This window comes from Rhodnius prolixus, unplaced genomic scaffold, assembly GCF_049639745.1.
Source record: "Rhodnius prolixus isolate KJV_2025 unplaced genomic scaffold, Rpr scaffold_14, whole genome shotgun sequence".
In the NCBI taxonomy this organism is placed as follows: domain Eukaryota; kingdom Metazoa; phylum Arthropoda; class Insecta; order Hemiptera; family Reduviidae; genus Rhodnius; species Rhodnius prolixus.
The window spans coordinates 3,190,690-3,204,676 of record NW_027411594.1 but is presented as its reverse complement, the minus strand read 5'-3'; the positions used below and the strand labels follow the sequence as shown (position 1 = coordinate 3,204,676).

The window sequence follows — 13,987 nt, the reverse complement described above, 5'->3', positions numbered from 1 at the left end:
CTACATAGTCCATGTTGGTGTTAGAGTGTAAGTCTATAATACGGTCTGTAGCGGGGGGAAGTTTTGACAAGCGTGAGAAATTTATTTTGTATGATCTGCAGCGAGGCGATATTGGTTCGACAAGTCAAACTCCAGGAGGAACAAGCATAAAGTAACATAGGCCTAACCACTACCTTGTACAGGAGGAGTTTATTCTCTTAGAGACAGTTTAGAGTCCCTGCAGAACAGCCGGAATAGCACTCGAATGGCTGTCTTACCCTTTAGTGTTTTGTTGGTTCATAAATGGAATGTAGGCATTTTCTTAAGAATCTGAACGAGCGTGGGTGAGCTATAGTTTGGCTGTAAATTTGGGCAGTGTTGTTAGACTGGCTGGTGCACAGTCTTGAGCTAAGATCTAAGTTGGGGGGGGGGGTTTCCTGAAAGTATTTTCAATTATTTTCCTTAAATTTTGTAAGCTAACTGTATAAAATTCAAATTTCCCTTTGTGTCTGTAAATCACTAACCGATTAAACCAATTCTTTAAATAAAAAATATTAAAAAAACCTGAAGAAAATCTTAAATTATAATGAGTTTCATCATTCATGCTTTCTTTCAAAAGAAACTCGAAAGAGGAATACCGTGGGAAAACCTACAGTTAATGACAGTACAAATCGAAAGTAGACAATCGATCTAAACAATTGTTTTTTTTTGAAATCAAACATTTGCGATAACTTCCGGCAACTAACGGAAAACATGTGCCTACAATATAGCATCACGAATTTACCCAAAACTGATTCGTAGAGGACCAACAATTCCAACAGAAGATCTAGCTAGCGTTGAGCCTGATATATCTGTACATTAAAGTAAGCATTTGCATACGTATAGAGAGGAAATAGTGATTCATTGAACCATGAGGTTATGATCAGCCAGCCGAACAGCTGATCAATGGCCCACATTTCTCTCTCATCCCATTCCCTCACACAGGGATATTGGACCAGTGAGATGCAAGATATAGTTCCCATAGCGTTTAGCCAGCTCGAACTACTAACATTCCCATTGTAAAAAATAATTCCCAAGATTATTTACTTCTAGTTACAAGAATAGTGATCGTTGTTTTTCCTAAAGAAGTTACAATGAAAAGTGGTTTTTCACTTAAAGTAGAGAAAATATTTTCAATTCTTTCAAAACATAATTATTACTTCCTTTTACGAAGGGGAAAAAATGTGTGTTATATCACATTTTAAAATCTGGAAAAACTGCCTAAAACAGTAGAATGATACCAATGTACTTTCTAGAAAGTAACATTAGGGACTTTAAAGTTGTTTTTCCTGATTTTAGTGTATGTTTTGGACTTGCCATTGACTAATTTATTGACATAAAACTAAGTCGACTTGTACGGTAGGAATTAGCGCACGATGGTTAGCTGGTTAGCGAACAGGATTCTTGGGAGAAGCTCCTGGGTTCGAATCTAGCTGGCAGCCCTTAGATTTTACGTTCATAGGAACCTCCTACAGCTCACTGTCCGGAAGCCGGCAGTGCATTGAAAAAAAAAAACCCTCCAGCCCTTTGTGTGGGATCGGGCGAGAATAGTCCCACAGTATCCCCTGTCTGTCGTAAGAGGCGACTAATAAGGGAAGGTGTACGGAAAACCGTCTCACCTGGAATGGTGTAGTAAGCCCAAGCTGACACCAGGAGGGTGTAGAGAAACCTAGCCAGTGACCATTCTAGGCCTTAAAATAGAAGACAGTCTCTCCATGAAATGGTACCACGGGATCGTAAATCGGCCCGCTGGAGTTCTGCCTCCAGGTTCACGAGTTGAGGAAAGGTTTCGTGGTGGTCGTGGTAAAAGCAGGGACGATGGTAGAGTCCCCTTGGTCGATTGTGTGGTGGGGAGGATGGTTTTAGCCTTCGGAAATAGTTGCACCACCTTCTCATTCGTGTCGCAAGAACAGGTATAGTAATGCGCCTTTAGTGATAAAGAAAGTAAAAGTAAAGTAATGCCTTAATTTTTAATTAAGTGTCGTGAACGGAGGCGACTAACAAACCTACTTAACTACTAAGTTCTCATATTAACCATTGGATGAAATCCAAAACCTTGACCTGGACTCAAACCCAGAACTCAATATTACTTATTAGAATAACCATATTAGCTTTGTAGGTTTCGCTTCTAACCGCTTGGTTATCGTGGCGTCCTAATATAAACAATAATGAAACTTGGTACTAAGAATTTTAAAACTGACTAAAAGTAAAGAAAAGTAATTGCCTATTTTTTCAGACGGGCTTTATATCCAACTACCAAACTAGATATCGTAGACGGAGGGCGATTGCAAACATACTTTACTACTAAGTTCTCATAATAAACGTTAAATAAAACCCAAGGTTTAGACTAGAAATCAAACCCACTAAACCAACAATATATCTTAGCTTTACAGGTCTCGCCTCTAACCACTCGGCTTTCGTGGCGCCTAAAATTGACTATATAAGGAGAAAATAGTGTAAGTGTTACACCAGATTTGTTCTAGATACCCCAGTATCCATGGATACCATTAAACGGCTGTGTAGAATGGGCTACTAAGAACGGTTATTCTCGCTTGTGGTCGAACAGAATGGGCATTTAAGCCGGCAGAAAATGGGTTGAGCCAGTATAGTAGAGCTAGCGAGTCCAAATATTTACAGAGTCCACTGGGAAGGTTGAAACAATGTGCCTTTACCTTATTTGTGCTTGTATAGTGTGGAACGTAAGTTGTGAAATCTGCTTTAGTTATCCATTAAACCCGGTTAGAACGGGAAGTGCCCATACCCAGTATCTACTTAGTGGCGGCGATAAAGAGACAACCAGTACTTCCGGTTTCCTTTATACACTACTTCCTTTTCTCAGCTCAAAATCCTTTCTTATGCATTAGATACATAGGTGAATGCAATGTATAAAGAGAGGTAGTACGTACAATAACTGTAAACTACGTAATGGGCAAATTATACTCTAATATAAGGGAAAAATGGAGTTCAAATAAAATGAATAAAGATTTCTCCCATTAATTCTTATCACGTGCTTCAGACAGTCCCAAATTTATAGTTTGAACAACTAACATTATCTTTTTCAAACAATAACTTTTTAATGTTCCTCTTTAAAACTTCTAACTTTTAATAAATGTTAATTGTGTTCAATAAATGTTCAGAACATTATAAAAGAACTTCAGCAAAAATGATGGCTGCCAAAACCATAACATAAAATTACATTCAGGAGGTTATTGTAAGCAATAAAACTGTCCTGAAGGACAGGTGTACGAGGGGGAAAAGCTGCACGAAAAAGCAGTAAAGAGTTTTCTTTAATTAGTTTTCGAAAAATGGGCAAAAACGGCATTTTCCAAAATTTTTCTTAAGCTTGTTCCTTTTGTTTTTGTAAACTACGTAGCGCCAAAACGGGTGAAACCAATTTTCAAGAATGAGGCCACATTCGATTTGAAATTTCATAATTGTTTTATTGAAATTTTAAGTTTATGAATGATATCAAGTTTCTGGTTTGACAGAGAAGTAATTATGTGATTCTGAGTGCTGTTAACAAAACCATTTAACCAGTTAAGCGTAGAATTTAGGATTTTTTTTAAAAAAACCACAGTGTGTGGAATTAAAATCACGACAATGACGTGTATACACGTGTCGAACGCAGGGCAACAAAATAACCAAAAGTTTACAACGTCTCGTAATAGTCACTGCAAGCGAATTTTTCTGCAATCTCTTTGGGGCTTGAGATTGCACAGAGCGTTATGTGCTCATTCAAAAATCTTGCACCGCTTCACGTATGCATTGCTCCTAGTTAACTAGGGACGCAAGAGCTTTTTTTACAAAGAAGAAAAGAGCTTTTTGAATTCTGTGCAAAATGAAATCATGCTCGTACTGAGGTCTGAATCTCTTTCTAAAAGGTAAAAACAGCATTGCACAAGGGTTGAGAGCTTCTATTTGTGTGCGTAATTCCTAATCTCTAATACGGAGACCAAACATGTACCAACCACTTATCATTTTGGTTGATTCCTACCGCAGTTTTATTGGTAAGATAAAGGAAACATCCCGCCAAATAATATTCTTGTTGTATTCATTAAAATTTCGAGTTTTTATAGTTAATGGCAATTTTATATTTTTCACAAGTTTACACGTCGAACGCACCGTAACAGAGATTTGGTTTGACGTGTATACGCCATGGGTCAATTGATACCCAACAATTTAAACTCTATAATTTTTTTTTCAAAGAAAGCACTTGAAAGTTTTTGAATAGATGCGTATAATTATCTATTTTCCTTGCAAAGCACTTCAGAACTTTTTTCCCACACCGTTGAGAGTTATGAGTACACAATGAATGCGACGGCGATGAAGGAAGTCCTTGGAGGACACCATTCTCCCCTGCTGAATGGGCTGGCTGGCTAGGTGCTTGAGTTATTATTATTTTTTTTTTGTGGCCCTGAAGTGTTCCATCAGGAACCTGTTTACCAGAATGGGGCTACCTATTAAATATTTCTTCTTCAAAAAAGAAAGGTCTTGAAAAAAATGTATTTCCAACTTGTCAGCATTTTATGAGCTTTTTTATTTTATCTTTAGCTTTTCTTGTTGCTGTTCTTTTTTACGAAGCTTTACATTCAATATTCTCCCCTCCAAAAGGAAAGCTTTAAACCAAAATATATCCTGACATGTTCATTTGTATTACCCAGAAATAAAAAAAATTAAAATGTCATGGTAACAAGTCGTAACTATTAATTACGTCAGTATTATTACTGTTACTGTTTAACTTTGGAGCACCTTAATGGACCCAGGGTGTACTTTAGGATAGCATAGGGTGTCCCTGACGCATAACTAGTAATTCCGCTTCAATGATGTGCATTTATTTAAATAATTTTGTGTGCAACAAATTATCACTTTGCAGAATAACACTTTGCAGAATTATCACATCAGAAGATGTAAAGATTTTTTTTTTTGTAGTGTTCCACAATTTTTTGGGCATAAATTTGAGAGTGAAGCTTTACATGAGAAAGAACAATCGGGCTCCAAAATAACGTACGGTTTTTAGGGGAAATTGGATTGGTTGGAGGCTTTTATTTTAACCTTTCACCCACTGCTACACTATATTGACTTGTAAATAACATTCTTTTTAGCATTTTTTTTTTAGTAAACGTTTTGAATAGTTATTCAATAAATACTCGTGAGATTTATGCGCTAAAATCGATAGAAAGAAAAAATGTATTGCGTGTCAAAATAAAGTTTTTTGTTCGTATGTATTTATGTAGATTCTAGTTGGGCCTAAATCAACTCCTATAGGACAGCCCAGTACTGTTTGACAGATTTAATATTACTGGACATGTTTACTAGAGCATCTTCCTCCCCATGTACTGTCTGCTAGGATAGTCTTATTGGCCAGGGCATATCCTCTATTGACAGCCGTGTTACGTGATCTAATCTTCCGCCCATATATGTACGTAAAGAGGTTTTTGAATATATGTACTCCGAACGGGCAGAGGGATCTTCTATCTAAGTTTATTCGCAAATATTTATTGTTATTAGAAATTTTTTATTTTTAAAATTACTCTTATCAATCAATCACGTTGATATTGATATAATTCGACAGAATATTTAGGATCTTAGAACCCTTTTGTCAATATCTTTTAACCAATTGATATAAATTTGGTGTCCAAGCTGGGAAGTTAGACTCCAAACGTTCCCTCCTTAAAGTACGACAATATAAAGAAAATCTCTTTTAAGGCGCTTCTTAAAAAGTCCTAGAAACTATTAAAAAAAAAAATTAAAATAACTACTACCCCCCTCCCAAAACAGTGCCATTGCCAAAATTCATCAGTTTAAAATATCACAATAGAAATAGAACAATAAATAGCAAACTTACATGATGAGATTGGTTTTTTCTTAAAACATGTCTCCATTGCTGCAAATCCTAGAACAGAAACAAGGGAAAACACAATTAATTACTGAATTATTAATAAGAATTGATATATTATTCATAATAATGTGTTATTATTAAAATTTATTGTTTACGTACAAATAGTAGATGAGAAGGTGGTAATATGGGACAGTCTTTTTTTTTACCTTGTATATTTTTAACACTACTGAATTTAAAATCTAGTCTGAAGTAAAATCATAGACAAACATTATTTGTCTTTGTAAAATTGGAGTCCTGAATGGATTACAGCAAGGAGTCTGGAGTTAAACTAAAAAAGACTGTCGTGGTCCTATATTGGGTTTTCAGAAAGTGTGGTCGGGACACACAATAATTATAAGTTAATGTTCTCGTTTCTCCATGAATTGTAAAAATAAGCCTTAAATATGGCCACAAAAAAAAAACTATATTTTACAAAATTATCGTACATTAAGGATAAAAATTAGGGTGTAATCAGTTTTCTTCAGAGAAATGTCAAGAAATCTTTGAAATGATCTTTTTAGGTCCTTTATAGTTCACCCTGTAGAAAAAAAAAAAAATTTATAAGACACTAGTTTCGTCCTCACTGCCACTTTTCACACTTGTTCGGCAGACGTTTAACGAGGTTGTTATATGGGCACAACGCTGTCCCATAATACCACCATACAATATAACCTCATTTTTTTCCCCAATATACTTTCATATTTGAAATCCATAATACTGGCATTTAAAGCTCTCTACTTTCTATTACATTTTTAATGTCTAAGGGGGGTTATTCTAACTTTCCTCGGTATTAACCAAAAGCAGAGGAAAATCAACCTTAAGAAAACTTTTTAGCATTGACAAAATCAACACGGTCCTCTCTTGGACAAAGCTGCCGTCTCGATTGATGCGCTGCTTTCTGCAGCAGACAAAGCCTACCCCAAAGAGTAGTAATGCACCAAAAACTAACCAGATAGCACTACTGGTTTCACAAAAACAGGGGTTTCCCAAATTCCAACCTTCCTTCTCCTCTAATATTTCACAAGTACGATAGTTATTAATAATATTTTCAAACAAAAATTAAAATTTTTGCACGAGACAAGTATTTATAAAATCGAATTACACAATCGATTAAATAACATCATGATAGAAAAAAAAAATCTAAAAAAAAGCAAAGCAAAACCAACTGATTACTATTTCATCTGAATAAACGTCATAATGAAGAGGGGGAAAAAAATATTTTCAGTTAGGATATCGATTTGGCAAAATATCAAATGGTGCTCCAGCTATTTGAATTGCAGATATTGAACGATTTTATTCATGAACGTATTCATAAAATGCCGTCATTAAAAAAAGAAAATACCAGCAGGAAAAGGGATGGATTGGACCGTATAGTACTGAATATTGCATGAAAGAACCTGGCAACAAATAGCCTCCGGGATTTACTCATATCGCAGGCTTAGTTATGTTTTTTCCCCTTTTCAGCCCAGTTTTAAAAAGGAGAAAATGTTTCCAAACCACTCCAGCATCATTCTTTTATCAAAGTTCGGAGTTTAAAAATAAAAATTGTATCATTAAATATTATTTTACAGGAATGTGTTTAATTCCCACGAGTTATACGCAAGATATTTGCTACTTATCATTTGAATTTTAAGAGACATAAATAACTGAATATCTCTCTCACAAGTGTACTCCTCCTTATCAATTCTTGACGTGAATGATGACCGAATTGCCAGCCTTGGTTCTTCCTAGGTTAGCAGATTCTTCTACGATACCCAGGCACCCTTAGAGAGTCTTTGGAGAAACCTCCTGCAAAGTATCTAGAATACTTGTCATGATGCTCTCAATTTTTCGAGAGAGCGTGGAAGTGAATACTCCTTAAATTTCCTGTTCTCCTGGGCTCCTGGGATTCTATGGGATCTTGCTGAGAGGGAGGAATCTAGGATTGCTATAGTGAGTCACTCCTAAACTTGTTATTCTTTGCGTTGTGCTTCATAGTACTTTTAATTTTTCATTTTATTCATACAATTTTATTCATTTAAGACGTAAATAAAGATTCACGCTCAGATGGGTCCAAGATACGCATACTTCCTGTGAAGCTTCAATTTTTTATTAAAAAAAAAATCTGCCCCAATTGTACTAACAGGAAGAAAGGAATTTTCCTTCCTGTCAAATCTTTTTTTTTCCCCTCCTGAAGCCGCATTAAATCCCTCAAGCAAGGATTTCCTTCTCCATGACTTTTGTGGGAGAATTGATTAGGACAAAGAGGAAGTTCTCCGCTAGTAGAAACATTTAATATTCAGAATTTTTGGACAGTTATGAATAAATATGAATGGAATATGATTTAATTCTCCATCTTTATCTATCTACTTTCTTTTTATTTTTGAAGCTAGCGGAACCACGATGATTAAGTAAAAGGAAAAACGAATAAGGTTTACTAAAAATAAATGATGACCTAACAGTTTTTATAAATAACTTTTTTAAAGCGGAAGAGGAGGCACAAAAAATCTGTTTAAAAAAAATTTGATAATTTAATTGCTTTAATTTGCATAGATTGATTTAAAAATACTCTGGCACAAAGAATAGACGATGAAAGCCTTTATTCAGGAATAGATAGATGACTGGATTTCCTCAGTGTAGAAACTTCAAAAAAGAAAAGCAATTTATTTGGAATTCCAGAAATCAGGTCAGAACAATTCTTCAAACTATCTTGAACAGAAGAAACGAGAGATCACTGCCTCCTTATTGAATAGAAGTGCCTTCTAGGGTTCCCGTATTGTTTTAAAACAATAAGATTGTGTGTTGTTGAACTGAAAGTTCCAGTCTGAATCATTAGGGCAGAGATGATATCCGTATCTATCAATTTTCGAACTGATGCACAAACAACTGAAATTCATACGATAAGCAGGTTCTTATTTTTAGAGCAAATTTTTTTTTAAAAGTTAGTAGGCTACAACTTAAGAATTATAGGGAAATAAATAGGTGATATAACAGTTCAACTGTAGGTACTCGGTAGATTGATTGGAAGTTTTGAAAACCAAAGATGGTACATGGCATATATCATGTGGATTAGGTCGTTAATGATGTTCTCGCAACTTATCTACAGCTGTCGTTGTGGATTGAACTATTTACCGACAAGACTAGGTAATTGCAAAGAGATCATAAAGCAAATTTTTCATTGAAGAGGTACACGGCAATAAGTAACACGAATGCTTCCTTAACGAACTAGCTAATCAATCTTGGCATTATGTCTGAAGGATGCGAATTCCATTTCTGCATGGCCATGCTGGAAAACAGTATGATCAGGATGTATTTATTAGAAGTGGGTACAGGGATCATAGTCAGAACTGGTGCACAACAAATCGGGTATCCTTATTTTCAAAAAACCACTGAGAGGATCGGCATGTTATAATAAAGGCGTCCAGATGCCTTTGGATGAAAATAATAGCCAATCACTGGCAAGGAAGTAGCGGGAGTAACAACATCGAACAGAAGAAGAGAAAGATAAATATTAGCCAGGATAATAAGGACAATTTGAATAGTCAATGTTCTGCTAGGGAGACAATGTTGTGTACCCACATGAGGAAGACCACATGTGGTCTGTAAGCCTGGAAACCACAAGAACGATGCAGAAGTACCTCAAATTGTGATTTATATTTTGTCAGGTCGGAGATAATGATCTATTAAAAATTCAAAAAGTCGAATTAATCAGTGCAATATTTTTGTTCTGTTTTTGTAATAAAAGCACTGAAATTGCTGAAAAGAGAAATTGCGATTATTTTATTAAAATTATAAATTATGGTAAACGAAGGTCTTCTGCTATTGTTTCCAGTCAAATTACAATAGTATGCTGGTTTATATTGGCTAGCATAGTGGCAGCTGCCAAAGAGGTATTTTACTCTGCACCATCACCAGGTTATAGACCATCCCATCATAGTATACCCAGTATTATGCTTTTGTCAGACACGAGTAAGTGAGTTCCTTTTGAGATGGATCCCAGCATGGAATATGGATGAGATTATTAAATATTTCAGGGGAACTTCCAGACTGCAGACAATCAGAATATCTGCATCAGATTTCCTAAGCTAATGCTTCTCTTTGTTCTTTAGATAAATATTTAATCTTAGCCTAAAGTCACTAAAATATTTTAGTTAATGATTAATTTCAACTGAATTCAATCCATTTTAATTTCAAAATTAGCTTCTAGTTATTTGAAAAAAGATTATAAAATGGAATATATTATCTAAAGTAGGTAAATTTGGGCAGAAGTGTAAAATAGATTTCTTTGAGTGCTAGATGAAACTCCACTTACAGAATTAAACATCCCAGCTTTAGATGTAGAACCTTAATGACTTACGACTCCTGGAAGGGTTAATAAAAGGTTCTTCCATAATTAACGAGCTAACAACCTTGGTTCCTATATCACAGTACACCCATTTAGGATGCGCTTCAGGTTATACACCATTTGTAACTGTATCAACCACTTGAGCATACGTTGCTAGGAATATATAATACATGGTTACAGTAGATAAGGGTAAATGTCTCTCAAATTTATTTTATTTAAGATGAACTTTATTAAGATTGTAATGAACTGAACTACAGCTTCCTTTTTCAAATCATTTTCTTAAGCGAAAAATATTAATTGTTCTTCACTGTGCCATGATTATCAACGAATTCTCGAGACCAAGCTAGCTCGAGAAAATCACCTTATGATGCGAAACCCTTATGTGTAAGTCCGTGGCCCATTAAAATGATGTCATTATGACTTCTGAGGAGAATTTCGTCTCCATCACAAAAGAAAAGGAGAGAATCTAATAATCTTGATTGTCTTACGATTTCCTCATCGTTTTTCGAAAAATCAACGAGTAGTAAATGCAAATATAGATATCAATTTGGCTACCAATAAATATTTCCAATATGAATTTGTATTAGCTTTTAGTGGCCGTAAAATATTTATATTAAGGTTTCAATTGCCTTCTTCAGGGCGTGGCTATGCGGGTTGGTTGAGTTACAGTTTTCAGACCCGCATAGCCACGCCCTGAAGAAGGCAATAAATTTGCCGAAATGTTGGCAAAAAGTCGGAGTTGTTTTTTTTTTTGTTCTGGACCGATTCCTCGCTATATTGAATCCTTAAGATAACATTTCCGCTAGAGTATTGAATTAACATGAACTAACAAAACCACAATTGGAATATTATTACGTATACAAAATGTTAATGTAATCATAAATGAATCACATTACTAAGAGAAGAATATCGATCACTAATATTGAACCGAAATAGCAACAATGTTTATCCAATCAATCAATTGACGTTATTTGAAACCAAGAACCATAGCGGAGCTGGAAATTATTAATTAGATAGGCCAATCATAGACCGCATAGCGGTCGGCCCTGCAGTCGGATGATTAATAGCATACCGTGATATTTTTATGAAGCCGGAAAACTTGCTATAACAGGGCACTATATTAAATTTTCACCATTTCATTTTACTTTTCACCCCAATATTAGCTACTTTACTACCTTACTGTATTTTTTTTTTTTATTGCCCATCTTTATTGCAGCTGATTTATTTCATTTAAGAGTAAATATTAGATTTTTTGTTTATTACGTCAACAAAGCGAAAGAAACTATTATTAAATTAATAATGTAATAACGGAAGCACAATAGCTTGTTGCGAACAAATCTGGGAGAGAAGCACTGCTTGAAAATGGCGGTCTGTGCTTTAAAGCGTTTGCTACCAAGAATAGGAACTTGCTTGCTAATTAGGAGCTAGTAGTTATTATAACTAAAGGTGAGACCCCCAGCTGGGAGGCACTAGTTCTTTACAAAGTCTTTATGGAGGTTATATCTAGAGCTAATGGGAGATCGTCGCTTAATATGGCTGTAGCTACGCCTTGGGTGTAGGTATAAAGAGGTCATAGATTAAGAAGAACCTTAAAAAAAAGGGTACTGTACTCATGGTAGCGTCAACTTCAGGAGTTCGGTCACTTCCTCTTTACGCGAATAAACAATCAACTGAATGAATATTTGTAATAAGAAGCTTAAAAATTACTTCTCTAAAGCCAAGTGTAGAGCTATCAAGTTTTTAACTTTGCCCCAATTTTCTTATTTCCTGTGAAGGAAAGCTAAAACAAAGCAGTAAGCTGAAACTTTATAACTCAAGGCAACCATGTTAAGTTCGGAGATATTATCGTTTCCGGTTTTATAAACTTCGTCGAGGTACTAAATGTACATCTACTAGTTTCTGTTCTAGTAGTAGATCTGTAGCGTCAGTCAGTGGTTGTGATCAGTATCATCATCATCATTTTAAGTGGTTAAACAATGTTATGTATGATCGCGACAACGACACAGGTGTTATTGAGCCTAATTGTAAGTTATTCGGTACAGAAAACTTTAGAACCCTTTTTGGATTATTGATTCCTTTGATATTCATCATGTTATTACATTTTAACACTGGCATAACATTCTTTGAGATTATACCCTGCATACTTCCGGGAGATGGAGTTTTGCAACGATCTTAATTATTTTATAATTATCGACTCAAGATTGCATCATTTGTGGTAGTGAATAAATTTCCCGGAGAATACACACTGCAATCGTTGGAACTGTTTCATGAGGGGATTAACGGAAGTAATTACTTTGAGTTGTACACATTATTACAGGACATTCACTTTAGAAGAGGATACAGTTTACGTTATGATGTTCATAAAAATTTCCTAAACTAGAATTACTACGCCACAAAATAAATTGGTGCAGTTTTCATTATGGATAATGTCATGAAAGTTATGTAGGTTTCAAAATTTTGCATCATGAAAGAATCTATAAGTTAGAAAAAATTAAAATTGTGTGAGTTCAAACCCATATTTTATTTTTTTTAAATCTAAATTTAGGCCAATTTAAAACTTATGTTAGTAATGGATAATTTTAACCATCTGAAGAGGAAGAAGGTAATTCCAAAAGATTTACAGACAATATTATCCAATAGAAACAGAGGGTAGAATGACCACTATACACAACTACGAGAAAGTTGAACGGTACCTTTAGAGCTTTATTGCCCTAATAAGGTCAATTCCCTGGAGAACATGTTATACACTATTCCCCATTGGCCACCTATCCACAGTTTCATCATGCATTCCCAGATCTCCTTTTGTAATATGGCCAGCTTTATTAAACCTTAATTTACAAAGTTGTTGAACAAATAGTGAATTTTAAATTTGACTAGTTTTTTTGGGGGGGGTTTGATTCAAATTCTCCCTTTTTAATAAAAAATTAACTAAGTAAGCCGTTTACGATCAAGTGAATTTTTTTTTTTAAAGTCCCATTTTTTGATACCATAATTAATTTTAAAATATTTGGGATAGTTGATGAAAAGACCATTAAGAGAAAAACCTATCGCTAATCCTCCTCTCTTAACTGCTTCTCAAAATTATTTCCTCGGAACAGTTTTGTAGCAGAGCAGCTACCTCCTAAGACCTGCTATCGATAATACGAGACTTGACAGTGGAAGATTACTAGCTGTAGGATGGTCCTGTCATGTGGGTGGGTTGTGATGTTTTTAGTGCAGTTATAGTAACGAAAGTTTCAAAACGGAAGATAAGAGTTGTCCTAGGATGACAAAGTTTGAAGCATTTCTGGCGGAAATGATAAACCTTTAATGCTGATCTCATTTATTATCTATTCTTATTTTTGTTTAAGAATCGACCTTTCTAGACCAACTTCAAAAACTAAACTTGGAATTATATTAATTAATTTTGTAAAATACAGTAATTAATATAACTTATATTTATTGTAATACATCGCTGTTAATGTAAAATAAGTGTACAATATATAATATATAATTTTTTAAATAAATTATTTTTACTCTGTATGCTTAAATATTTTTTTGAAGCATTACTTCATGCCTCTTGTAGACAATTTATTTAAAAATTTATCCTAATTACAATAAACTTTAAATAACGTAAAATTTTAATTAAATTGACTATATAAACGCTCGAAGATTTCCAAAGGAAATTATGATCCTTAAGGATAACAAATTAAGCTGAATGTAAGGGGCGCTGGCCACTTTAATTACATTCTTCTTTATTTAATCTTTATGATTTACATAAATTGTTA

General features: G+C 34.6%; 1 protein-coding gene across 4 annotated transcripts in view; it reads right to left on the bottom strand.

Moving 5' to 3' along the window:
- The window catches only part of LOC141451663 (potassium voltage-gated channel protein Shaw-like), a 231,910-nt gene that overhangs the window by 153,071 nt on the left and 64,852 nt on the right, over positions 1 to 13,987 (bottom strand). For all 4 annotated transcript variants that reach the window (XM_074123155.1, XM_074123152.1, XM_074123153.1 and 1 more), the window contains one exon: positions 5,864 to 5,911. The gene's annotated coding sequence lies outside the window, so the exon portion shown is untranslated. The remainder of the gene's footprint in view (positions 1 to 5,863; positions 5,912 to 13,987) is intronic.